Source organism: Oryctolagus cuniculus, chromosome 15 (genome assembly GCF_051225735.1).
Source record: "Oryctolagus cuniculus isolate XC-2025 breed Fujian yellow rabbit chromosome 15, ASM5122573v1, whole genome shotgun sequence".
NCBI classification, from domain to species: domain Eukaryota; kingdom Metazoa; phylum Chordata; class Mammalia; order Lagomorpha; family Leporidae; genus Oryctolagus; species Oryctolagus cuniculus.
In genome coordinates, this window is record NC_142881.1 from 53,334,674 (window position 1) to 53,362,384 (window position 27,711).

Sequence of the window (27,711 nt, forward strand, 5' to 3'; positions counted from 1 at the left end):
GAAAGCTAATTTTAATGGTGTTAGGGTAGCAGGGCAGTATCCCAAATCCAATTGTGGTAGCTTAACGTCTGCCTTCAAATTTAAGGCTACTCTCCATCAATCAAAATAAGAGTTATACTGCTGGACTGATGTGCAGGAAAAAAATATAGTTGGAAATCAGTATGATGGTCTCATGTCTGATCCATGACACCTGGCCCATCAATTAAAGTACCATTTAATAAATTGTTCCTTAACTATCAGGGAGTCACAGAGATAAAACAAATGGTAAAACATTCTTCCAATCTAGAATCTATAGACATTTAAAAAATATTAAGTGATAGCTTTGTGCATACAATTTAATTGAATAGAATCCCTACATTATTCTGTTTGGAAGGGATTATCTTCTCCATTTTAAAGGTAGGAAATCAGATACACAGAAAGTTTAAATTACTTTGTTCATGGTCACAAAACTGTTAGGTAGTAGGGCCAGGTTTCTGATCAAGGTCTCCCTGATTTCAGAACTTGAACTGTTAACTTCTCTACAATACTGCTTCATGCTATAACAACCACTACTATTAATGGCTACCAGTTACTGAATTTCACTTAATGCCAGGCACGTTAAATATGCCTTTTATAAATGTACTACTATATGTGTGTATCTACTTACACATTGATATATCCATCAAATATGTATTATACCTGTATTATAACTTATTTTGTGTAGGTATAATATATATTAATTATAGCTTCTTACAGATAAATTAAAAATACATATATACATAATTATGAATACTATATAAATATACATAGTAATATAGTATTATGGATTGATATGATGATATATCAATGTATCTATGATATAAATATATATCAGATATAGATGTCTGTAGATACATATCAAATATATTTAAGTTGCCTGCCGTCTCTGCTCCCTATAGAATAAGTTTGCTGTTACCATTGCAAAGGTGAGAAGAGGATAAGTTATCTTCCCATTGCTAAGTAAAATAGGCCAATCACAGAAAGACAGCTACTTCATGATCTTGCTTATATTTAGAATCCAAAAACGTTGAACTCACAAAAGAGAGTAGAATGGTTATTACCAGAGGTTGGGAAGATAGATGTTCAAAGGGAACAAGTAGGGTTGGTGCTGTGATGTAGTAGATTAGGCCTCAGCCTGCAGAGTCGGCATCCCATATGGGCACCAGTTCATGTCCTGGCTGCTTCTCTTCTGATCCAGCTCTCTGCTATGGCTTGGGAAAGCAGTAGAGGATGGCCCCAGTACTAGGACCCATTCACCGACGTGGGAAACCTGGAAGAAGCTCCTGGCTACTGGCTTTGGATAGGCCTACCTAGCTCCGGCTGTTGCAGCCATTTGCTGAGTGAACCAGTGGATGGAAGACCTCTCTCTGTGTCTCTTTCTGTCTGTTTCTCTGCCTCTCAAGCAAGTAATTAAATCTTAAGAAAAAGAAACAAGGGTACAAGATTTCAGTGTGACTGAAGGAATGAGTTTTAGAGATTTTTTTCATGACATATGAGTATAGTTAATAAAGTGTTAGATATTTCACTGTGGCTAAAGAATATCTTACCAAAAAAATGAAGTATGTGAGATGATGTGTTAATCAACTTGACTTATCATTCCACATGTAAACTTTATTGAATGATTACATTGTGTCCCCACAAATACATGCAGTTATAATTTGTCAATTAAAAATAAAATCAGGGGCTGGCACTGTGGCATAGCAGGTAAAGCTGCTGCCTGCAGTGCCGGCATCCCATATGGGCACTGGTTCGAGTCCTGCTGTTCCACTTCCAATCCAGCTCTCTGCTATGCCTGGGAAAGCAGTGGAAGACAGCCCAAGTCCTTGGGCACCTGCAACGATGTAGGAGACCCGGAAGAAGCTCCTGGCTCCTGGCTTTGGATTGGTGCTGCTCCAGCCGTTGTGGCTATCTGGGGAGTGAACCAGTGGATGAAAGACCTCTCTCTCTCTCTCTCTCTCTCTCTCTCTCACTGTGTGTGTGTGTGCATGCGTGTGTAACTCTGACTTATAAGTAAATAAATAAATCTTTAAAAAAACAAATAAAATCAAAGAGTTTAGGAAATTTACCCATGGTCAAATAGCTAGCAGATTGTATGTATGAGATTTGAGCCTCATTATATTTAAAACAAAATTCAATGGTTCAGTGGTAATGATGTCTTCTCAATATTTGATTTTGGCAGTGCTGATGGCACTTAGCATAGTGCTTGATGGAACTTGAATAACTCAGGAAAACCGTATCGAGGCACAATTTCCTGAATTTTAGGAAAAAGCACTCCAAAACAGCTACCTAGCTTAAACTTCTAGGATATGAATATAACTATTTTTGTCACTTCTACAATGCCAGGCACACAGGAGTGATTACAAATATTTGTCAGTCTATGGTTAAACCACCCGGAATGCACTCAATCTTGTCTAAAAATATTTTCTGTGGACACACACAAACACACATATATGTATATAAAGTTGGTCTGAGGAGTAGAGATTTCCAAAACTATCACTCTATTTAGTTTTATCTAGCTATTTAACAGACTAAAAATAAATGTAGCCTGATTCAGATATCATGACAATATCTTAATTCCAAAGCACACAAATGTGTGTAATGTTTTCCTCTTTTTTTTTTTTTTTAAATATGGGTCGATAATCTCAACAATGCCATCTGATAAAGAAAGCAAGGCCTTTTAAAATTATTTATCATGTGACACCATCAAGCTATTTTTTATTTATTTTTATTTTTTAATTTTTTTTTTTTGGACAGGCAGAGTGGACAGTGAGAGAGAGACAGAGAGAAAGGTCTTCCTTTTCCGTTGGTTCACCCCTCAATGGCTGCCGTGGTCGGCGCGCTATGGCCTGCACATTGCGCTGATGCGAAGCCAGGAGCCAGGTGCGTCTCCTGGTCACCCATGCGGGTGCAGGGCCCAAGGACTTGGGCCATCCTCCACTGCCTTCCCAGGCCACAGCAGAGAGCTGGAAAGGAAGAGGAGCGACCGGGACAGAATCCATCAATCTAGTTCTCATTTAAGTTCTTCTGTCTCCCTTCTTTCAGGGTGTTTCTTATTTGAAAACAGTCAAGTGTATTTTTTAACTTTTATTTAATGGATATAAATTTCCAAAGTACAGCTTATGGATTACAATGGCTTCCCCCCCAAAACTTCCCTCACACCCGCAACCCTCCCCTTTCCCTCTCCCTCCCCCCTACCATTCACATCAAGATTCATTTTCAATTCTCTGTGCATACAGAAGATCCGTTTAGCATATATTAAGGAAAGATTTCAACAATTTGCACCCACATAGAAACACAAAGTGAAAAATACTGTTTGAGTACTAGTTATAGCATTAAATCACAATGTACAGCACATTAAGAACAGAGATCCTACATGAGGAGTAAGTGCACAGTGACTCCTGTTGTTGACTTAACAAATTGACACTCTTGTTTATGGCATCAGTAATCACCCTAGGCTCTTGTCATGAGTTGTCAAGGCTATGGAAGCCTTTTGAGTTCACATAGTCAAAGTGGAAGTTCTCTCCTCCATTCAGAGAAAGGTACCTCCTTCTTTGATGACCTGTTCTTTTCACTGGGATCTCACTCGCAGAGATTTTTTTTTTTTTTTTTTTTTGCCAGTGTTTTGGCTTTCCATGCCTGAAATACTCTCATGGGCTTTTCAGCCAGATCTGCGTGCCTTAAGGGCTGATTCTGAGGTCAGAGTGCTGTTAGGACATCTGCCATTCTATGGGTCTGCTGTGTATCTCGCTTCCCATGTTGGATCGTTCTCTCCCTTTTTTATTCTATCATTAGTATTAGCAGACACTAGTCTTGTTTATGTGCTCCCTTTGGCTCTTAGTCCTATCATTATGATCAATTATGAACAGAAATTGATCACCGGGACTAGTGAGATGGCATTGGTACATGCCACCTTGATGGTATTGAATTGGAATCCCCTGGTATGTTACTAACTCTACCATTTGGGGCAAGTCAGCTTGAGAATGTCCCGAGTTGCGCATCTCTTCCCTCTCTTATTCCCACTCTTATATTTAACAGGGATCACTTTTCAGTTAAGTTTCAACGCTTGAGAATAACTGTGTATTGATTACAGTATTCAACCAAAAGCATTAAGTAGAACAAACAAACAAAAATACTAAGAGGGATAACGTATGAAGTTGTTCATCAACAGTCAGGGCAAGGGCTGATCAAGTCACTGTTTCTCATAGTGTTCATTTCACTTTAACAGGTTTCCTTTTTGGTGCTCAGTTAGTTGTCACCTATCAAGGAGAACAAGTGGTATTTGTCCCTTTGGGACTGGCTAATTTCACTCAGCATAATGCTTTCCAAATTCCTAACAGGGATCACTTTTCAGTTAAAATTTAAACACCTAAGAATAATTGTGTGTTAATTACAGAGTTCAACCAATGGTACTAGAACAAAAAAAATACTAAAATGGATAAAATATTACATTGTACATCAACCGTCAGCACAAGAGCTGATCAAGTCACTGTTTCTCATAGTGTCCATTTCACTTCAAGAAGTTTCCCCTTTGGTGCTCAGTTAGTTGTCGCTGATCAGGGAGAACATATGATATTTATCCCTTTGGGACTGGCCTAATTCACTCAGCATGATGTTTTCCAAATTCCTCCATTTTGTTGCAAATGACCGGGTTTCATTTTTTTGACTGCTGTATAGTATCCTACAGAGTACATGTCCCATGATTTCTTTATCCAGTCTACTGTTGATGGGCATTTGGGTTGGTTCCAGGTCTTAGCTATTGTGAATTGAGCTGCAGTAAACATTAAGGTGCAGACAGCTTTTTTGTTTGCCAATTAAATTTCCTTTGGGTAAATTCCAAGGAGTGGGATGGCTGGGTTGTATGGTAGGGTTATCTTCAGGTTTCTGAGGAATCTCCAGACTGACTTCCATAGTGGCTTAACCAGTTTGCATTCCCACCAACAGTGGGTTAGTGTCCCTTTTTTCCCACATCCTCTCCAGCAACTATTGTTGGAAGATTTCTGAATGTGAGCCATTCTAACTGGGGTGAGGTGAAAACTCATTGTAGTTTTGATTTGCATTTCCCTAATTGCCAGTGATCTTGAACATTTTTTCATGTGTCTGTTGGCCATTGGGATTTCTTCTTTTGAAAAATGTCTATTGAGTTCCTTGGCCCATCTCTTAATTGGGTTGTTTGTTTTGTTGTTGTGGAGTTTCTTGATTTCTTTGTAGATTCTGGTTATCAACCCTTTATCTGTTGCATAGTTTGCAAATATTTTTTCCCATTCTGTCGGTTGCCTCTTCACTTTCCTGACTGTTTCTGTTTCAGTACAGAAACTTCTCTATTTGATGCAATCCCAAATGTTAATTTTGGTTTTGACTGCCTGTGCTTCTTCGGTATTTTCCAAGAAGTCTTTGCCAGTACCTATGTCTTGCAGGGTTTTTCCAATGTTCTCTAATAATTTGAAGGTGTCGGGTCGTAGATTTAAGTCTTTAATCCATGTTGAGTGAATTTTTGTGTAAGGTGAAAGGTAGGGGTCTTGCTTCATGATTCTGCACATGGAAATCCAGTTTTCCCAGCACCATTTATTGAATAGACTGTCCTTACTCCAGGGATTAGTTTTAGATCCTTGATCAAATGTGAGTTGGCTATAGATGTTTGGATTGATTTCTGGTGTTTCTATTCTGTTCCAGTGGTCTATCCATCTGTTTCTGTACCAGTACCATGCTGTTTTGATAACAACTGCCCTGTAGTATGTCCTGAAATCTGGTATTGTGATGCCTCCGGCTTTGTTTTTGTTGTACAAGATTGCTTTAGCTATTCGAGGTCTCCTGTGTCTCCATATGAATTTCAGCATCGTTTTTTCCAGATCTGAGAAGAAGGTCTTCGGTATCTTGATTGGTATCGTATTGAATCTGTAAATTGCTTTTGGGAGAATGAACATTTTGTTGATATTGATTCTTCCAATCCATGAGCATAGAAGTTTTTTCCATTTTTTGGTATCCTCTTCTATTTCTTTCTTTAAGGTTTTGTAATTTTCATCGTAGAGATCTTTAACGTTTTGGTTAAGTTTATTCCAAGGTATTTGATTGTTTTTGTAGCTATTGTGAATGGGATTGATCTTAGAAGTTCTTTCTCAGCCATGGTATTGCCTGTGTATACGAAGGCTGTTGATTTTTGTGCATTGATTTTATATCCTGCTACTTTGGCAAACTCTTCTATGAGTTCCAATAGTCTCTTAGTAGAGTTCTTTGGGTCCCCTAAGTAAAGAATCATATCATCTGCAAAGAGGGATAGTTTGAGTTCTTCCTTCCCAATTTGTATCCCTTTAATTTCTTTTTCTTGCCTAATAGCTCTGGCTAGAACTTCCAGAACTATATTGAATAGCAGTGGTGAGAGGGGGCATCCCTGTCTGGTACCAGATCTCAGTGGAAATGCTTCCAACTTTTCCCCATTCAATAGGATGCTGGCCGTGGGTTTTTCATAAATTGCTTTGATTGTATTGAGGAATGTTCCTTCCATACCCAGTTTGCTTAGAGTTTTCATCATGAACGGGTGTTGTATTTTATCAAATGCTTTCTCTGCGTCTATTGAGATAATCATATGGCTTTTCTTCTGCAGTCTGTTAATGTGGTGTATCACATTGATTGATTTGTGAATGTTGAACCATCCCTGCATACTAGTGATACATCCCACTTGGTCTGGATGGATGATCTTTCTGATGTGTTGTTGCATTCTATTGGCGAGAATTTTATGGAGGCTTTTGCATTTATGTTCATCAGGGATATTGGTCTGTAATTCTCTTTCAATGCTGCATCTTTTTCCGGCTTAGGAATTAAGGTGATGCTGGCTTCATAGAAAGAATTTGGGAGGATTCCCTCTTTTTCGATTGTTCTGAATAGTTTGAGAAGAATTGGAGTTAGTTCTTCTTTAAATATCTGGTAGAAATCAGCAGTGAATCCATGTGGTCCTGGGCTTTTCTTTGTTGGGAGGGCCTTTATTACTGTATCAATTTCTGTCTCAGTTATGGGTCTGTTTAGGTTTTCTATGTATCATGGTTCAATTTAGGTAGGTTGCATGTGTCCAGGAATCTATCCATTTCTGATAGATTTCCCTGTTTGCTGGCATACAGGTCCTTGTAGTAATTTCTGATGATTCTTTTTATTTCTGTGGTGTCTGTTGTTACATTTCCTTTTTCATCTCTGATTTTATTGATTTGGGTATTTTCTCTTCTTTTTTTAGTTAGTTGGGCCAATGGGGTGTCAATTTTGTTTATTTTTTTCAAAAAACCAGCTCCTCGTTTGGCTGATTTTTTGTAATGTTTTTTTTGGATTCAATCCTGTTGATTTCTTCTCTAATTTTAATTATTTCTCTTCTGCTACTAGTTTTGGGTCTGATTTGCTGCAATTTCTAGATCCTTGAGATGCATTGATAGCTCATTTATTTGGTGCCTTTCCAATTTCTTGATGTAGGCACCTATTGATATAATCTTTTCTCTTAACACTACTTTTGCTGTATCCCATAAGTTTTGGTATGTTGTGCTGTTATCCTCATTTACTTCCAGAAAATTGTTGATTTCTCTTTTAATTTCTTCTATGACCCATTGTTCATTCAGGAGCATGTTGTTCAATCTCCATGTGTTTGCATATGCTCTAGGGATTCCTGAGTTGCTAATTTCCAACTTCATTCCTTTATGGTCTGAGAAGCTGCATGGTATGATTCTAATTCTTTTGAATTTACTGAGACTTGCTTTATGGCCTAATATGTGGTCAATCCTAGAGAAGGTTCCATGTACTGCTGAGAAGAATGTAAATTCTTTAAGTGTAGGATGAAAAGTTCTGTAGATATCTGTTAGATCCATGTGGACCTTAGTGTCGATTAAATCTACTGTCTCCTTGTTGATCTTCTGTCTTGTTGATCTGTCTATTTCTGAGAGTGGAGTATTGAAGTCTCCCAGTACTATTGTATTGGGGTCTAAGTCTCCCTTTAAGTCCCTTAACAAATCTTTTAAATAAACCGGTGCCCTGTAATTAGGTGCATATACATGGATAATCATTATATCTTCCTTTTGAATTGATCCCTTAATCATTATATAGTGCCCCTCTTTGTCTCTCCTAACAGTTTTTGTGGTAAAGTTTATGTTGTCCTATATTAAGATGGCTACACCCACTCTTTTTTCATTTCTGTTGGCAATGTATATGTTTTTCCAGCCTTTCACTTTCAGTCTGTATGGATCTTTATTGGAAAGATGTGTTTCTTGTAAGCAGCAAATAGATGGGTTTTGTTCCTTTACCCAATCAGCCAATCTGTTTCTTTTAACTGGACAGTTCAGGCCATTAACGTTCAATGTGACTATTGATAAGTAGTAGCTTTGCCCTGCCATTTGCCAAAGATATTTTCTGATATATGTTTTGAACTTCCTGTGATCTTTTGCTGTGAGGTTTCCTTCCTTTACCTTCTTTCATATTGATGACTGTGTTTCTATGTTTCTGTGTGTAGCACATCTTTAAGCATCTTTTGCAGGGCTGGACGAGTGGCAACAAATTCTTTCGATTTCTGTTTGTTTTGAAAAGTCTTTATTTCACCTTCATTCACAAATGATAGCTTTGCAGGATATAATATTCTGGGCTGGCAGTTTTTCTCTCTTAGTACCTGGGCTCTATCTCGCCATTGCCTCCTAGCTTATAGGGTTTCTGATGAGAAGTCAGCTGTGAGTCTGATTGGAGATCCTCTGAGAGTAATCTGACGTTTCTCTCTTGCACATTTTAGGATCTTTTCTTTATGTTTCACTGTGGTGAGTTTAATTACAATGTGTCGTGGTGAGGATCTCTTTTGGTCATGTTTACTAGGGGTTCTATGAGCTTCCTGTACTAGGATGTCTCTGTCCTTTTCCAAGCCTGGGAAAAAAAAAGGCCTTCTAATCCTTTCTCCTTCTCCATGCCTTCAGGAACTCCTAGAACCCGAATGTTGGTTTTTTTAATAGTATCCTGAAGATTCCTGACAATATTTTTTAGATTTCTAATTTCCTCTTCTTTTCTTTGGTTTGATTGTATATTTTCCTGTGCTCTGTCTTCTAAGTCTGATATTCTCTCTTCTGCTTCACCCATTCTGTTTTTAAGGCTCTCTAATGTGTTTTTTATTTGATCTATTGAATTCTTCACTTCATTATGATTTCTCATCATTATCACAGTTTCATTTTCTACTACTTGTTTCATTCCATTTTGATTCCTCCTTAAAATTTCATTTTCACGAGAGATTTCCTATCTTGTCAATTAAGGATTTCTGTAGTTCAAGAATTTGTTTTTTAGAACTTCTTAATGTTCTTATCAATTTTTTGAGATCTGCTTCTTGCATTTCTTCTATCTCATCATCTTCATAATCTTGAATTGGGGTGTCTTTTCATTTGGGGGCGTCATAGTGTCTTCTTTGTTCTTGTTACCTCGGCTTTTGCGTTTGTTTGGCATATTGGAGATATTCTTTTTTTTTTTTCTCGTTATACTGTGTCTCTACATTAAGAGGACTGTTTGCTGTTGATGGATCCTTAGAGGCTGTGATGGGTGTGGCCAGAGAGCTCTGGTTCTACAGGGTAAAGGGTGTGCCAAAGGTGATTCACCCTGATTGTTCTATTGCTCGCTCTCTCTCTCTCTCTCTCTCTCTTTTTTTTTTTTTGACTCAGTTGGGAAGTAATTCCACACAGCTGAGAGTAGTTGATGTATGAAATCTGGCCCCTGTGGGTATTCGTTTGCTTACCAGAGTCAGGTTTTTCTGCTTGGCTAATGAGGGGCACCCGCTTTACATATGCAAAATGGCGCACACTGCTTTACTTACGTAAAATGGCGCCTGCCTTTTGTCTTGCTCGGGTTTGTAAGAGGTGAGTGGAGAGAGAGGCTAAATGTCCGTGCTGGTTCCCCTTATTTATTCGATTTTTTTCTCTCCTCCAGGCAGCCTGGTGAACTTTCCCCAATGGAGTTTCAGGCCTCGTTCTCTGCAGGCTCTTTCTGCCTTTCCCCGCCAATGTCTCAGGTTACTGAGAGGTTTTTTGTCTCACCTCCCCTTCCAGTGCTGGCATGCAGACTCTGCAGCTCAGGTGGGTCCTGCGGCTCCCGCGGCTTGGCTTCCACGCGATGGGCGACCTTGCTCTCCCCATAGGTAGTCAAGTGTATTTTATCATTGTACTGTACTGGTTGTTTCTGAGTGATTTTGGAAAAGATCAAAATCTTTGTTAATTGCTATGCATAAGATATTTAATCCTTTCTTTCTGATTTATTGGGTGAAAATAGAATATGACAGTTGCCTCCAAAATTAATATAGTGGTAATAAATGGGTGAAATAGCAAAATACAATAAGATTTCAAAATGTTAGATTAACATAGATTGTAGAGAAGTTTGTAAATTCAGTAACTTACTTGCTTCTTGGAGAATTTGTTCAGTTGACCCTGAGAAGAAAACATGTAAAAATGCATATCTCTTTGTTGGCTCAATTATATCACAGTAGGAAGGGGGTGTTATTTTGCTCTTCATAGAATCAAAAGCTGCTTTGTTGAAAAATGAGAAGTTGTTTGACTAGGAATTCTTTCCTTACTATCAGAAGCCAGGAATGTGTTGTGTGAGAATGTCTTACACATCCTCTGGTTTCTTGTGTTTTTAGTTTTGATATTTGAATCTAGAGAGCTAAAAGCCTGCTCATTACAGTGTGATAAATCCCCAGAGAATATCCATTTTTCATAACCACAAACTTTCTATAGAAGTGTAAACTTATGCCTTTAAAATGGATTTCTGATTCACTTATTCTTGTAGTTTGACACGCTGATGGTTGTATTATGGTGTCTTTGTGTATGAACTTTATAGATCAGGCAATGATTGGCTCTCAATATTTCTCCCATTAGATTGATCTTAGAACACCGAGTATAGAGAGGAGTAGACATCCATAAATAAACTCACCATTCATTTCCAACGTTGCATTTATGGTTGAGACATTTAGGGCTTTGATCTTAATCTTCATTTTATTTATGGAGATAATAATATTTATCCCACAGCATGGTTTTGATGATTAAATGAAATAATGAATAGAAAGCACTGGACTCCAGTATTAATTATTTATTTTTAAAGATTTTATTTATTTGAGAGGTAGAGTTACAGATGGTGAGAAGGAGAGACAAAGAGAAAGGTCTTCTTTCTGCTGGTTCAATCCCCAAATTGCTATGGCCAGAGCTGCTCTGATCTGAAGCCTGGAGCCAGGTGCTTCTTTGGAGTCTCCCAAGTGGCTGCAGGGGCCCAAGCAGTTGAGTCATCTTCCACTGCTTTCCCGGGGCCATAGTAGAGAGCTGGATTGAAAGAGGAGCAGCCAGGACTAGAACCAGTGCCCATATGGGATCCTGGTGCCACAGGCAGAGGATTAACCTAATGCACCACAGTGTCTGCCCCAATTAGTGATATTTTAATAGTAGCTTTTGTATTATATTATTATTATTTTTTTTTGCTGCATATTTTCACATCCATTAATGTAGACCTTTCAAGTTGAAGAAGAAAGTTGATCCCTACTGGAATTATTTAATGGGATCAGGCTCAAATGTAGAAAAATAAATTCAAAACCATAAAGCATTAATTAATGGAATGCAAAAAAACCCTAAAACTTAAACTTAATTGGAATTTTCTGCTCTGAACTAGTAGGAAATGGAAATATTATGAGAAAAATATGCTCATATAAACTATTTTTTAAAAGTAAGTTGTAGGGAAAGGTTGTAGGAATAAGATAGATTTATTCAGTGAAGCTCTAGCTAAAACACTTGTCAATGCAAATTAATGTTTACAGTAAATCTTTGGGAAATTAGCCTATTGAATCACTTATTCACTCTTGAATACTTTCTATGTACCCTGGGCTGGAGAATTCTAAATAATCAAAGAAATATGTAATTCTGTTCATTTTACTCAACTTGTGTTAAGAAGATAGAGTAATGCATTTCTTAAATTGCTTGAACAATGAAGGCTAATCCAAAAGTATTTTAAGGTACTCTTATTTAATTAGAAACAATGTTAATAATAATGATCTCATCTTCTGAAAATTATAATTGAGATTTTATTATAATAAGGGCATGAAATAGCTTCTGCATTAAGTGAAGGTAATCTAGATTTTTCAAGGACAATCTCATTTGAATGAAGAAGCAATTTCTTTTAGCATTATAGAGTTACTGAATAAGGCCATAAATAATAGCAGAGACTCAACAAACAAACACTGAGATAAGTCAATATGAGAATAAGGTTACTACATTCTATTTTATGTTTCATTTTAAAAAGACCTTTACTGATATTTACAGAATTGAATAACTTCAAACTCTTTCAAAGTAATCAACTTGGAAAACATTAACTCTATTTAGAGTAATATGGATACCTCTCCAAATAATATTTGAAAATCTTTCAAAAAATTGAGCATTGCAAATTAGCCAAAATTGTTTTTGGTAGCAAATTTCCATTTTATGACCTCAAAGTAATCTGCAACTAACATTTTAATAAATACCTAACCTATATATACTATCACACTGGAGGAATGATTCAACACTTCACAAAAATGTGTAGAATAATATAATTTCCCTTTCTTCCCTGTATTTTTGAAGATTTTTTACATTAATATCTAATTTCCCCCTTACTTTGATATATGATGGGTGAAAACACTTTTTTATTTGACAGGTAGAGTTATGGAGAGAGAGAGAGAGAGAGAGAGAGAGAGAGAGAGAGAAGTCTTCCTTCCATTGGTTCACTCCCCAAATGGCCGCTATGGCTGGTACTACACCGATTCGAAGCCAGGAGCCAGGTGCATATTCCTGGCCTCCCATGTGGATGCAGGGACCCAAGCACTTGGGCCATCCTCCACTGCCCTCCCGGGTCACAGGAGAGAGCTGAACTTGAAGAGGAGCAACCGGGACTAGAACCTGGCGCCCATATGGGATGCTGGCGCCACAGATGGAGGATTAATCAAGTGAGCCATGGCGCCGGCCCCAAAAAGGCTTTTTTACATTCCTGCTAAATTGGTAATTTCTCTTCCCCAGGTAAATTTTATTGAAGAGTTTTCCTTTTCCTTATGAGCTAAAAAAAATTGGCCTATAATAGAAACTTTGGGAAGAAACTATCCAGCTTAAGATGATCATATTTCTCTAAAAATTACCCTGAGAGGTTGACTGTTGCTTCCTGCAGGTTTGTGCTGACTGCATTTCTCCAGGGAATTTAGAATTGGAATTGAGAGTTAGGTGTTCCTGTGAATCTCTGTAACAGAAACATCTAAAGAGAAACTGAGGATGCCATGTACATGGAGAAGCAGGCCTGCACAGAGAAAATAAGAAAGTAGATGTGAGAAAGATTGCTAAGAGGCAGGCAGGGGCAATTAAATGATAGGAATAGAAAAGTAATGACTTAGAAAATGATTTCAGCTCTTAGTTCCAGCCATGGTAAAATCTCAGCTTTTGGATGAATTAACTAGAATTAAGTAGTTAAATCAGTTTATTTATCTGCATTCAAGAAGTACATGGCTTGGGACATTGTGGCGTAGCCTGTAAAGCTGCTACCTTGGACACCAGCTTCCCATATAGGCTCTGGTTCATGTCCTGGCTTTTTCACTTCTAATCCAGCTCCCTACTAATGGCTTGGGAAAAGCAGTGGAAAATGGCCTAAGTGCCTGGTACCTTGCCACCCATGTGGGAGACCTGGATGAATCTCCTGGCTCCTGGCTTCAGCCTGGCCTAGCGCTGGTTGTTGCCTCCCTAGTGAACCAGCATATGGAAGATCTCTCTGTCTCTCCCTTTCTTTGTGTAACTCTGACTTTCAAATAAATAAATATTTTTTAAAGAAGTAGTACATGTACTAAATATACTGGGTTGATTGTTGTACCTTGGTTTATGTTCAGCTGGAAATTGTAAATGTGATATGTTGGAAAATAGTCTTTGCAGATGTAATTGAGTTAGGAAGATGTCATTCTGGATTAGAGATTACAGATTAATCCAATGACTAGTGTTTTTACAAGAAAAGGGAAACTTGGACGTAGACACACACTGAGAATGGCATCTTACTATGTAGATAGAAATTGGAGTAGTGCGTTTATAGGAAAATGAACACAGCAATTACTGATAAACAGAAAGAAGCAAGGAAAATCCTCCCCTTGAGCCTTCAGAGAGAAAATAGCTCTACTGACACCTGGATTTAAAATTTCCCTACTCCAGAGTTGTGGAATGATAAAACTATTGTTCTTTTGGCCACACAGTTAATGAGTATTTATTATGGAAACGAACACAGAAATAAAATGTCTTTTACACACACTAGATTCTAATTTTTGGTTCTGTTTAATTGGTATGTCCACTTATTCCTAAAGTATGTCACATTGCTTTCATTGTTCTTGCTTTGTAGTATTTTAATATATGCTTCGGCAATTCCCATTCTTCTTTGTCAGTATTTTCTTTCTTTCTTTCTTTCTTTCTTTCTTTCTTTCTTTCTTTCTTTCTTTCTTTCTTTCTTTCTTTCTTTCTTTCTTTCTTCAGGCAGAGTTAGAGTGAGAGAGAGAGAGAGACAGAGAGAGAGAGTTATAAACAGTGAGAGAGAGACAGCGAGAAAGGTCTTCCTTCCATTGGTTCACCCCCCAAATGGCCGCAGCCAGAAGTCGGGTGCTTCCTCCTGGTCTCCCATGTGGGTGCAGGGGCCCAAGCAGTTGGGCCATCCTTCACTGCACTCCTGGGCCACAACAGAGAGCTGGACTGGAAGAGGAGCAACCAGGACTAGTACCCGGCACCCCAACTGTGACTAGAACCCTAGGTGCTGGCGCTGCAGGCGGAGGATTCGGCAAGTGAGCCACAGTGCCGGCCATCAGTATTTTCTTGCCTATTATCACCAGCTTGTTATTTTACACTATTAGATTTGTTAAAAAATTTTTTTTTGACAGACAGAGTTAGATGTTGAGAGAGAGACAGAGAGAAAGGTCTTCCTTCCGCTGGTTCACCCCCCAAATGGCTGCTACGGCCGGCGCACTGCGCCAATCTGAAGCCAGGAGCCAGGTGCTTCCTCCTGGTCTCCATGCAGGTGCAGGACCCAAGCACTTGGGCCATCGTCCACTGCCTTCCCGGGCCACAGCAGAGAGCTGGACTGGAAGAGGGACAACCAAGACAGAATCTGGCACCCCAACCGGGACTAGAACCGGGGGTGCCAGCGCCGCAGGTGGAGGATTAGCCTAGTGAGCAGCGGCGCCGGCCTGTTAAAGATTTTTTAAAAAATGTATTTGGGAGGCAGAGAAAAACAAAGACCCAGAAAAAGAAAGCGCAAGTGTTCTGGTTCACTCCTCAAATCCCTGCAAAGGGTGAAACTGGGCCAGAAGCGGAAGTGCAATCCACATCTCACACATGAGTGGCAGAAACCCAATTACTTGAGCCATCACTATTGTCTTCCAGGGTCAGTGTCAGCAGAAACTGGAGTCAAGATTTATAGCCAAGAATTGAACCCAGACAGTTTGGTGTGGGATGCAGGCATCTTAACTTCTAAGCTAAATGTGCACTCCCTGGACTCATTTTGACAAAGACGAGAGGGCTTTAAAATTTTCTATATTATGGCCTGATATGTGGACAACATAGACATACATTTTCCCTGTGTTTGAAATAAGGGTGTATCTTCCTTTGCAGGACATTAACTAGAATGAATACCAAAGACAGGAAGTGTATAACTATTCTCCAAATATGACTGCTTTAGCTAAGTATTCTTTATATTTTGTTTTGTGTATTTAGTTGTCATTTTTTTCAGTGCATAATATTTACGCAATAATTTTGGATTATATAGTTTTTTTCCTGAAGGGAAATCAGTGTGAAACAAGTCTTGTCCACCAAAAGCTATTCTGACAGCCAAATAAAATATAGAAATTATCTATTAGAAAATAAGAAAGATATTTCACTTTCAGGCTGGAAGATCTAAATTTTCAGAGAAGCATAACCTCTAGGATTGAGCTGATCTCTGTGGCTTTTATCCTTTGAGCATTTGCTAATTCTGGGCTTAGGCAGAACTGAGAATGTGAACGTCTTACTTAAAAAGAACCACTACTACAGAATAGAGAACAAACAAAACATTTTTGTGTGTAGGATTGCTGGGATATCAGGCACATTACCAATCTGATATATTGACTTGGGGTGGGTGGGAGGATGTTCTCAAGTACATGGGTAATTTGTAGTTTAGGATACTTGCTCAATGTAGGATGAGCATTTCCATGGTTTCATTGCATCTTGAAGTTAATTTCACTTCTTTTTTTTTTTTTTAGAAACTTAATTAACTTTAACAAAGCACCCAAGAATGATGCATCATTTGTGAGCCCTTAGACCGAATTATAATACAACTTTTTGAGCACAGAGGTCTTCCATGGGAAGTTAGTGCACAGTGACACCTATTGTTAATTATGTTTGATTCAGTGATCACCCAAGGCTCTTGACATGAGCTGCCTAGGCTGTGGAATCCTTTTGAATCCACAAACTCCTTCAGTATACAGACAAGGCCATAAGCAAATTGGAAGTTCTCTTCTCCCTTCAGAGAAAATTACCTCCTTCTTTGACCACTTTTTTCCACTGGGGTCTCAACAACCAGTTCCTTCATGTAGGACATTTTTTGCCATAATATCTTGGCTCTCCATGCCTGAAATGGTCCTGTGGGCTTTTCAGCCAGACCAGAATGCCATAGGGGCTGATTCTGAGGTCAGAGTGCTACTTAAAGCAATTGACATTTATAAATCTACTGTGTGGACTGCTTCCTATGTTGGAGCATTCACTCCTTTTAATCCTATAACTAATATTACCAGACACTTAATCCTAGCCATATGATCACCTTAAAACTAAAGATGGTATTTTTAACCCCCAGCTTAACAGGATTTGGGGTCCCATGGCACGTTTTTCAACTGTAGCCTTAAAAGTAAGTCTGTAGGAATGTATGCAGAACTGTACAGCGTTGCAGTTACAAACTTCATACACTTCATAATTAGAACTTTGGGAACATGGTGATTTTCCCCATCATGCCTACACTCCTACCGATATCCCCACCTCTCTTCCTTCTCCCTCTTATTCCCACTCTTATTTTTTACTGAGATCTATTTTCAATTGACTTTATGCACATATATTTAACTCTATGTTAATTAAAGAGTTCAACAAATAGTATACAAAATAAACAAAAAAAACCTGTTCCCTCTTTAAGAATTTCTTGTCTTTGGTATTTTGGTATTTTGAAACAGATGGATAGACCACTGGAACAGAATAGAAACACCAGAAATCAATCCAAACATCTACAGCCAACTTATATTTGATCAAGGATCCAAAATCAACCCCTGGAGTGAGGACAGTCTATTCAATAAATGGTGCTGGGAAAACTGGATTTCCACGTGCAGAAGCATGAAGCAAGACCCCTACCTTACACCTTATACAAAAATTCACTCAACATGGATTAAAGACCTAAATCTATGATCTGACACCATCAAATTATTAGAGAACATTGGAGAAACCCTGCAAGATATAGGTACTGGCAAAGACTTCCTAGAAAAGACCCTGGTAGCACAGGCAGTCAAAGCCAAAATTAACATTTGGGATTGCAACAAATTGAGAAGTTTCTGTACTGAAACAGAAACAGTCAGGAAAGTAAAGAGGCAACCAACAAAATGGGAAAAAATATTTGCAAACTATGCAACAGATAAAGGGTTAATAACCAGAATCTACAAAGAGATCAAGAAACTCCACAACAACAAAACAAACAACCCACTTAAGAGATGGGCCAAGAACCTCAATAGACATTTTTCAAAAGAGGAAATCCAATGGCCAATAGACACATGAAAAAAAGTTCAGGATCACTAGCAATCAGGGAAATGCAAATCAAAACCACAATGAGGTTTCACTTCACCCTGGTTAGAATGGCTCACATACAGAAATCTACCAACAATAGATGCTGGAGAGGATGTGGGGAAAAAGGGACATGGTGGGAATGCAAACTGGTCAAGCCACTATGGAAGTCAGTTTGGAGATTCCTCAGAAACCTGAAGATAACCCTACCATACAACCCAGCCATCCCACTCCTTGGAATTTACCCAAAGGAAATTAAATTGGCAAACAAAAAAGCTGTCTGCACCTTAATGTTTATTGCAGCTCAATTCACAATAGCTAAGACCTGGAACCAACCCAAATGCCCATCAACAGTAGACTGGATTAAGAAATTATGGGACATGTACTCTGTAGAATACTATACAGCAGGCCAGCTACGTGTCTCAATAGGCTAATCCTCCACCTGCAGCGCCGGCACACCGGGTTCTAGTCCCGGTTGGGGTGCTGGATTCTGTCCCGGTTGCCCCTCTTTCAGTCCAGCTCTCTGCTGTGGCCCGGGAGTGCAGTGGAGGATGGCCCAAGTCCTTGGGCCCTGCACCCCATGGGAGACCAGGAGAAGCACCTGGCCCCATGCTTCGGATCAGCGCGGTGCTCGGCTGCAGTACGCCGGCCACAGTGGCCATTGGAGGATGAACCAACAGTAAAGGAAGACCTTTCTCTCTGTCTCTCTCTTTCACTGTCCACTCTGCCTGACCAAAAAAAAAAAAAAAAAAAAAAGAATACTATACAGCAGTCAAAAACAATGTAATCCAGTCATTTGCAACAAAATGGAGGAATCTGGAACACATCATGCTGAGTGAAATAAGCCTGTCCCAAAGGGACAAATATCATATGTTCTCCCTGATCGGTGACAACTAACTGAGCACCAAAAAGCAAACCTGCTGAAGTGAAATAGACACTATGAGAAAAGGTGACTTGATCAGCCCTTGTCCTGACTGTTGATGTACAACTTAATGCTTTATCCCTTTTAGTATTTTTTTTTGTTCTGCTTAATACTATTGGTTGAACTCTGTAATTAACACACAATTATTCTTAGGTGTTTAAATTTAACTGAAAGGCGATCCCTGTTAAATATGAGAGTGGCAATAAGAGAGGGAGGACCCAAATGGTAGAGTTAGAAACCTGCCAGCAGATTCCAATTCAATACCATCAAGGTGGCATGTACCAATGCCATCTCACTAGTCCAAGTGATCAATTTCAGTTCAAAGTTGATCATACTGATAGGTCTAAGAGTCAAAGGGATCACAAAAACAAGCCTAGTGTCTGCTAATACTAATGATAGAATAAAAAAGGGAGAGAACGATCCAACATGGGAAGCAGGATACACAGCAGACTCATAGAATGGCAGATGTCCTAAACAGCACCCTGGCCTCAGAATCAGCCCTTAAGGCATTCAGATCTGGCTGAAAAGGCCATGAGAGTATTTTAGGCATGGAAAGCCAAGACATTCTGAAAAAAAAAAAAAGACCTAAATGAAAGATCTCTGCGAATGTGATCCCAGTAGAAAGAATGGGCCTTCAAAGAAGGAGGAAATTTTCTCTGAATGGAGGAGTGAACTTCCACTTTGACTATGACCTTGTCTAAATAAGATCAGAGTCAGCGAACTCAAAACACCTCCATAGCCTTGGGAGCTCATGACCAGAGCCTAGGGTGATTACTGACGCCATAAACAAGAGTGTCATTTTGTTAAGTCAACAACAGGAATCACTGTGCACTTGCTCCTCATGTAGGCTCTCTGTCCTTAATGTTTTGCTCAATGTGAATCAATGCTATAACTAGTACTTAAACAGTATTTTACACTTTATGTTTCTGTGTGGGTGAAAACTGTTGAAATCTTTACTTAATATATAATAAATTGATCTTCTGTATATAAAGATAATTGAAAATGAATCTTGATGTGAATGGAATGGGAGAGGGAGCGGGAGTTGGAAGGGTTGCAGGCGGGAGGGAAGTTAATGAGGGGGGGAGCCATTGTAATCCATAAACTGTACTTTGGAAATTTATATTTGCTAAATAAAAGTTAAAAAAGAAGAATTTCTTGTGCTACTCTGTTGGCAATGACTTACTTCAGTTTTTCTTCTCTTGGAATGGCTCTTTCACTACTGAAATATAACTGTTTTGGAAAAAGTATTCTTGGTTGGCAGTTTCTTTCTTTCAAGGCTTTGGGTATATTGTTCCATTCTCTTCTGGCCAGTGAGATTTCTGCTGAGAAGTCTGCCTATAGTCTAGTGGTTTTGATTTATATGTAACTTTATACTTTTCTTTCTCTGTTTTTAGGATTTTTTCCTTGACTTTTAACTTTTGACAATCTGAGTATAGTATGCCAGCTATTATTTGATTAAATACCTTTTCTCCAATGTTCACATCAATATAATTTTTTCTGCAGACATCTACATAATGTGTATATTTGTTTACTTAATTGTATTCCATCTGTCTTATAAGAGTTCTTTTTTTTGAAGTCTTCTGTCTTTGCTTTGACTGAGCTGGGTTATTTAAAAATATTCTCCTCAAGATCAGAAATTCTTTCTTCTACTTAATCTATTCTGTTGTTGGGGCTTTCAATTTGTTTTTTATATCATTGATTGAAGTTTTTAGATCTAAAATTTTAATTTTTTAAAATAATATTTTTATTGAATTTCTCATTTATATCATGCTCTGCTTTTATTTTGTTGAATTGCCTACCTGCATTATCATGCATCTCATCAAGTTTCTTTAGGATTATTACTTTGATTTTTTTCATGCATTTTGTAGGTTTCATTAAAGTCGGGATCTTTCATGGGAACTATTATGTTTTCATTAGAAGTGTCATGCTTCCTTGATTATTCATATTTCCTGAATTTCTAAATTGATGACTGTGCATATGGTGTAACAGTTACCTCTTCTTCATAGAGTAGCTTACATTGAAAAAAACATTTTTGTTAGGAAGGGATGTCAGATATCAGTTGAGTATTTTCTTGGGCTTTGGTACTGGATGGCCCAGAAGTATAACCCCCTTGTGATTTACTAAGCGGTAATCAATGTCAGCAAAGCCTGTGAGTGCTGCAACTGTCTGTAGCAGTTCATTCAGGTAATGGTGTGGCTTTGTAGTGACATGGTCTTCCAAAAGTATCCTCAGGTCCACAGGGTTGAGTGCCAAACACACTGGGGCTTGTGATGGCATGGCCATATTCCTGGTATTATGCAATGTGGAATGGATTATCCCCAGGCTCTGCCAAGTGAATCTTAGTGATGCCAGAGCCTGTGTTACCAAGAATTCTGGCCCTGGAACTGTGGGATATGGATGGTAACTTTTCTAGATCCTGCTGGGTGAATGTGGATCATGCTGTTTCTTATAGCACAAGTGGCCACAGTCACAGCATTAGAAGATGTGAGGGTGGACTTACCCATGTGCCATGGGGCAAGCACAGGCTATGTACCGCAGGCAGGGGCCTGGGGCACTGAAATACAGATACAGCCTTCCCCAAATTCCATGGAGTGGGTTTTGAGCAATATAAAATTAGTACAGTCTCAGAACCATAGGACAGAGAGTACCTTGCACAGGTCCCATCGGTTGAGTGCAGATTATGCTGAGGACTGTGCAGTGTCAGGCACAGGCCCCTAATGGTGGAATGCATATACAACCTTACCCAGGTCTCACAGTGTGAGGGCAGGCATTTCTTCAATTTACTAATCCAGCAGTCACAGGGGCAGAGCTCCAGGAAAAGCTGGGGTCTTACCTAGTACCACAGAATGAGTTCAGGCTATATTGGGAATTAATTAGTGGGTAAAGGCCTAGAAAATGTCACTGCAGTTTTTAATACACAGTTTGCAGCATTTAGAACAATCACTAGACATGCCAAAAAGCTAGAACACATTATGAAAACAAAGAAAAAACATGGGTGATAGAAAAATATTCCTAGGTAATCCAGATATTGGAGTTACCTAAAAAGTACTCATAAATTGCCATAATTAACACATTCAAGAAAGTAGAATGATGAAGAAAATATATAAAAGATAGGAAGTTTGCCAGAGAATTGGTATATTACTATCAAATGGAGATTCTAGAAGTCAAGAACAAATCTTACTAAATTATTTTTTCTGAAATTTTTCTCATTCATTAATTTTTCAAAGACACATTTTGCTAGCACTAAATGTAATTTATTTATTTTTCTTATTTTTTTTAACTTTTATTTAATTAATATAAATTTCCAAAGTACAGAATATGGATTACAATGGCTTCCCCCCCATAACGTCCCTCCAACCCGCAACCCTCCCCTTATCCACTCCCTCTCCCCTTCCATTCACATCAAGATTCATTTTCGATTCTCTTTATATACAGAAGATCAGTTTAGCATACATTAAGTAAAGATTTCAACAGTTTGCTCCCACACAGAAACATAAAGTGAAAAATACTGTTTGAGTACTAGTTATAGCATTAAATCTCAATGTACAGCACACTAAGGACAAAGATCCTACATGAGGAGTAAGTGCACAGTGACTCCTGTTGTTGACTTAACAAATTAACACTCTTGTTTATGGCATCAGTAATCACCCTAGGCTCTTGTCATGAGCTGCCAAGGCTATGGAAGCCCCCTGAGTTCACTGACTCTGATCATATTTAGACAAGGCCATGGTCAAAGTGGAGGTTCTCTCCTCCCTTCAGAGAAAGGTACCTCCTTCTTTGATGACCCATTCTTTCCACTGGGATCTCACTTGTGGAGATCTTTCATTTAGGTTTTTTTTTCCCCCAGAGTGTCTTGGCTTTCCATGCCTGAAATACTCTCATGGGCATTTCAGCCGGATCCGCATGCCTTAATGGCTGATTCTGAGGCCAGAGTGCTGTTAGGACATTTGCCATTCTATGGGTCTGCTGTGTATCTCACTTCCCATGTTGGATCATTCTCTCCCTTTTTGATTCTATCAGCTAGTATTTGCAGACACTAGTCTTGTTTATGTGATCCCTTTGGTTCTTAGTCCTATCATTACGATCAATTGTGAACAGAAATTGATCACTGGGACTAGTGAGATGGCATTGGTACATGCCACCTCGATGGGATTGAATTCGAATCCCCTGGTATGTTTCTAACTCTACCGTTTGAGGTAAGTCAGCTTGAGCATGTCCCGAATTGCACATCTCTTCCCTCTCTTATTCCCACTCTTATATTTAACAGCGATCACTTTTCAGTTAAGTTTCAGCACTTTTTTTTTCTCTAGATTTTATTAGAGACCACTCCCTAGAAGTATACTCACTGTTTACAATGGGTACATATCACGTGGAAGTACTATAGATTATTTAATCAGTCTTCATTGAGGGCTATTTGGATTTCCCCTCCTTTATCATTTTTATTAATAGCAAGGTAAGAGGTAATAAGCAGTCATATCTATGTATGTTTTCCTAATTTTTCAACCATACATTTAGATTTGGCTGCACAGTGTGTGACAGTTGGGTCAAAGAATAGGTGATTTTGTCCCTTCTTACAGTTGCACTATTTTGTATTTCCTCTAGCAATTCTTGAGAATGCTGATGGTGATCTTCTATGCCAAGGTATTGTAAGTAGACCTTTTTGAGCTTCTTGTGCCTCCAAACACCTCACCCACTCACATATAATTAACTTATATCGCTGTAAAATGCCTTTTGGAAAAGCAGATCAGCCTGGTGCAGTACTCATTCTAGGTACAATGTCTTCTTCTCTATTTTATATAATAAAATATATAATGTTATATGATAAAGATCAAGCATTATATACACAGCTGTATTATAATGATTTAGTAATGCAGTCTGTAAACACACTTGGTCATTTACTTGTGATACCAAAGAACCTAGGAGGCCATAATCTACCACATTTGAACAATAGATATTACTGTAATTAAACAAAAATTACCTCATTCATCTTAGGTGTAGCTTTTCTACATTGTCATAACTATTATTTTCTATTTTTTTCTGATCCCACTTGTCATATTTTTAAATTTTAAATTTTGTTAGCATTTATAGCTTATGGAAGATTACATCTTTACTTTTCATTTAATCAGTTTTTGCTTTTTAATAGCTGTTTACTTCTACTTTTTTGTTATTTTTAAAACTATTTAAATAATTTGTTTTTTTTATTGCTGTACAAAAATGCATCACATATATTTTACCCTTTTAAGTGTACGACATATCTCCATAAACTTTTGTTTTGAAGAATTGAAACTTGTACCTATTGAACATTAATTCAGTCTCCCCCAAACCCTGTCTTCCTTATTTTTGGCTTCTCTAATTCTGCCTTCTGCAACTTGCAATTTTCTGTCATCTTTAGTTGCAGTACTTTTAATGATTATTGCTTCTTCTAGTAATTAAATTTTTGATTTAGGTCCTTGATACATTTTGAGTGGATTTTTGTATAAGGTGTAAGGTAGGGGTCTTGTTTCATGCTTCTGCATGCAGAGATCCAGTTTTCCCAGCACCATTTGTTGAAGAGACTGTCCTTGTTCCAGGGATTGATTTTAGCTCCTTTGTCAAAGTTAAGTTGGTCGTTGGGGTTTGTATTCTGTTCCATTGGTCTACACATCTATTTTTTTTTTACAAGTACCAGGCTATTTTGATAATAACTGCCCTGTAGTTTGTCTTGAAATCTGGTATTGTGATACCTCCAGTTTTATTATTGTTGTATAAGATTGCTTTGGCTATTAGGTGTCTCTTGTGTTTTCATATGAGTTTTAGCATCATTTTTTTTCTAGATCTGAGAAGAATGTCATTGGTATTTTGACTGAGATATCACTAAATGTGTAAATTACTTTTGGTAATATGGACTTTTTGATGATATTAATTCTTCTAATCCATGAACATGGAATATTTTTTCATTTTTTTGTTTATCTTCTTTTATTTCTTTGATGTTTTGTAATTGTCAATGTAGAATCTTTGACTTCTTGGTTAGATTTATTCTAAGGTATTTAATTTTTTGTAGCTATTGTAAATGAGATTGATCTTAGAAGTTCTGTCTCAGCCATGGCATTGTCTATGTATACAAAGACTATTGATTCTTGTGTGTTAATTTTATATCCTGCCACTTTAACAAATTCTTTTATGAGTTCCAGTAGTCTTTTAGTGAAGTCTAAATGTAAAGGATTTGCTTCCCCTAAATATAGACTTATGTCTCCTGCAAATAGGGATAGTTTGACTTCCTCTTTTCCAATTTGTATCTCCTTGACAGAAATTCCCAGGAGTAAATTGAATAGCAATGGTAAAAAAAAAAAAAAAAAAAAAAAAAAAAAAAAAAAAAAAAAAAAAGAATAGCAATGGTGAGAGTGGACATCCTTGTCTGATTTCTGATATTAGTGGCAATGCTTCCAACTTTTTCCAATTCAGTAGCATACTGGCTTTGGGTTTGTCATACATTACCTTGAGTGTGTTGAGGAATGTTTGTTCTATACCCAATTTGCTTAAGGTTTACATAATGAAAGGATGTAGTATTTTGTCAAATTCCTTCTCTGCATCTATTGAAATAATCATATGGTTTTTGTTCTTCCATTTGTTAATGTGGTGTATCACATTTATTGATTTGCAAATGTTGAACCATCCCTGCTTACCTTGTATAAATCCCACTTGATCTGGGTTAATGATTGTACTTTTAATGATGATAGTCATGTAATTTTTAAATTTTGAGATTGTGTTTACTTGTTTTATTCTATTTAGATTTCTTTATATTTTTATCATTTTTGACACAATTGGGAGAATCCTTGTATTTTTCTTGTTTCTTGCAGTAAATATTTTTCTTTAGAGAAATTTGGTATGATTATCTTTCTAACTACCTTCCTACCCATATTTGAACTATGTAGTATTTTTAACATATCTCACAATATTTATATGTTTATCTTTTACTGTATTGAGAAGATTTGTACATTTTTCAGCTATTAGAAGTAGAATTGAATTTTGTTAAAGAATATATGGGTAAAATTTTGAGCATTTTTTAACCAGATGATGAATGAAAGAACAGTTTCCATTTGCCATGGTTTTGTTTTGTAAGGTCTGTTTTTTGTCTCTTTAAAGAATGAAGAATAAGCAACAAGGAACAGTCAGAGGCAGTCAATTGGTAGAGGTAATCTCTGCAAAATGCCAAAGTGGTTTTTTAAAAGTTTAAAAAAATTTGTAAAGATTTATTTATTTATTATGGAAAGGTAGAGAGAGAAGGAGAGAGCTAGAGAGTTCCATCTGCTGGGTCACTCCCCAAATGGCTGCTAAAGCCAGGGTTGAGGAGCCAGGAGTTTCATCTCAGGGCCCAAGGACTGGAATGATCTGCTGCTTTCCCAGAACAATAGCAGGGAGCTGTATCAGAAGTGGAGTAGCTGAGACTCCAACTGGCACCAATATGGAATGCAGGCATCGCAGGTGGCAATTTTACTCACTGTACCACAACACTGACCCCACAAAGAGTTTATTTTACTTGTTTGTTCTAGTAGCCAAGTTAGTTGAAGCCAGCTGTCCCCATTCTCCAAGTTATGAAATTCCCTTGTGAGAGCCATTTAGAGTAGCTAAACCTGATCCCTCCCCCTAGAATTTTCTGTTTAGTAAGGATTCAATGCCCTCCTCCTGCTACACTCTTCATTAGTCCCTCCCTCTTTGAAAATAGGCTCAAGAGAAGGTAATCCCATAGTGTTTGTAAATACAGTATCATGTTGGAATGATAAAACCTCGACATTCTCATTTTGGGATAATATTTATTTTGATAAATAATTGGAGTGTTCATTCAAAAGTTGTCTCATTTTTTGTTTCTCACATTTTTCCACCACTATGAAAAAGCTATTACCTATGCTATCTATTATTAAACCAAGTTATTACCTGTTATTAAGGTCAACGAATTTATGCCAGTACTTATTCATTATCTCCCAACCAGATATCTGGGAAGAGCTAACCAATGGCAAGATTTTTATCATTTTCAATGTACTTGCCCATGCCCTATGAAGTTTTCCATCAGTCGTTCATTCATTATTTTTGAATGCTTATGTTTCCTATATACAAGGTATGTGGGGGCATAGGACAGATTCCTTTTGCAACAAGCTAGATAGATATTTGATATGATTATCTCAATATGATTCTATATGACATAGTCACAGTTGCTTAGAAACCAGGGAGATTTTAAAAATGTATCTTCAGAAAATGTACATTATGGAAGTTACTTTAAACAAAGTAGAATGGAAAAGGCTAGGCATCTTTTGCTATTTTAATAAAGAAAAACTCAATATCTTGAAAAAAAACTACTCCTTGATATAGTAAAATTTAGTAGCTTTCATGAACGTATTTCAGGGAATGATGTCTTTGGTTGGAGCTATGGTTCAGAAATTAGGACAGTTCACCGTGAATTGTTTTCTAGTCAAATTTGAATAGATAAACAGAAATATAGTAGACAAAAAAAGCAAGATTTGGAAGAAGAAAGATTGGGTTCAAACTCTTCATCCATAATTTTCTGTCCTTGTGTTCCTGGATAAGACTCCTGCTCTCTCAAATTTCTTACCTGTAAAATGGGAGTGATACTGTCTGTATCTTTAGTGACTGAAGCATGTTCTTAGGGGTTCCAGTAGAGTTTTCTTGCCAATGGCAATATTCTAAGAAAGACTTTATTCCAAGTCCTGCTTTTTTTTCCTCCCCTGCTAAGTCAACAATAATTTGCTAACCATTGTATTCTTGGAACTTCTAGCAAGTGCATTGCCTCTGTGATACTTGAATTTCACATTTTATGAATAAGCATTTCTTGCTATATCGTGCAATTAGTAGAGCTTTGACAGTGCTTCTCCCTGTATGGATGAACTAGTGTCTATTTATATTAATGGATAATTTCTTCAGAAGCACTCTACCCTGTAATAGTTGGTCTTATAATAACCATGAATACATACC

The 27,711-nt window shown here is 37.8% G+C and overlaps 1 long non-coding RNA gene across 2 annotated transcripts in view; it reads left to right on the forward strand.

The window, feature by feature from the left end:
* The window catches only part of LOC127484266 (uncharacterized), a 453,346-nt gene that overhangs the window by 225,854 nt on the left and 199,781 nt on the right, over nucleotides 1–27,711 (forward strand). For both annotated transcript variants that reach the window (XR_016222206.1, XR_016222205.1), the window contains exon 3: nucleotides 9,937–10,082. This is a non-coding gene — a long non-coding RNA (uncharacterized LOC127484266). The remainder of the gene's footprint in view (nucleotides 1–9,936; nucleotides 10,083–27,711) is intronic.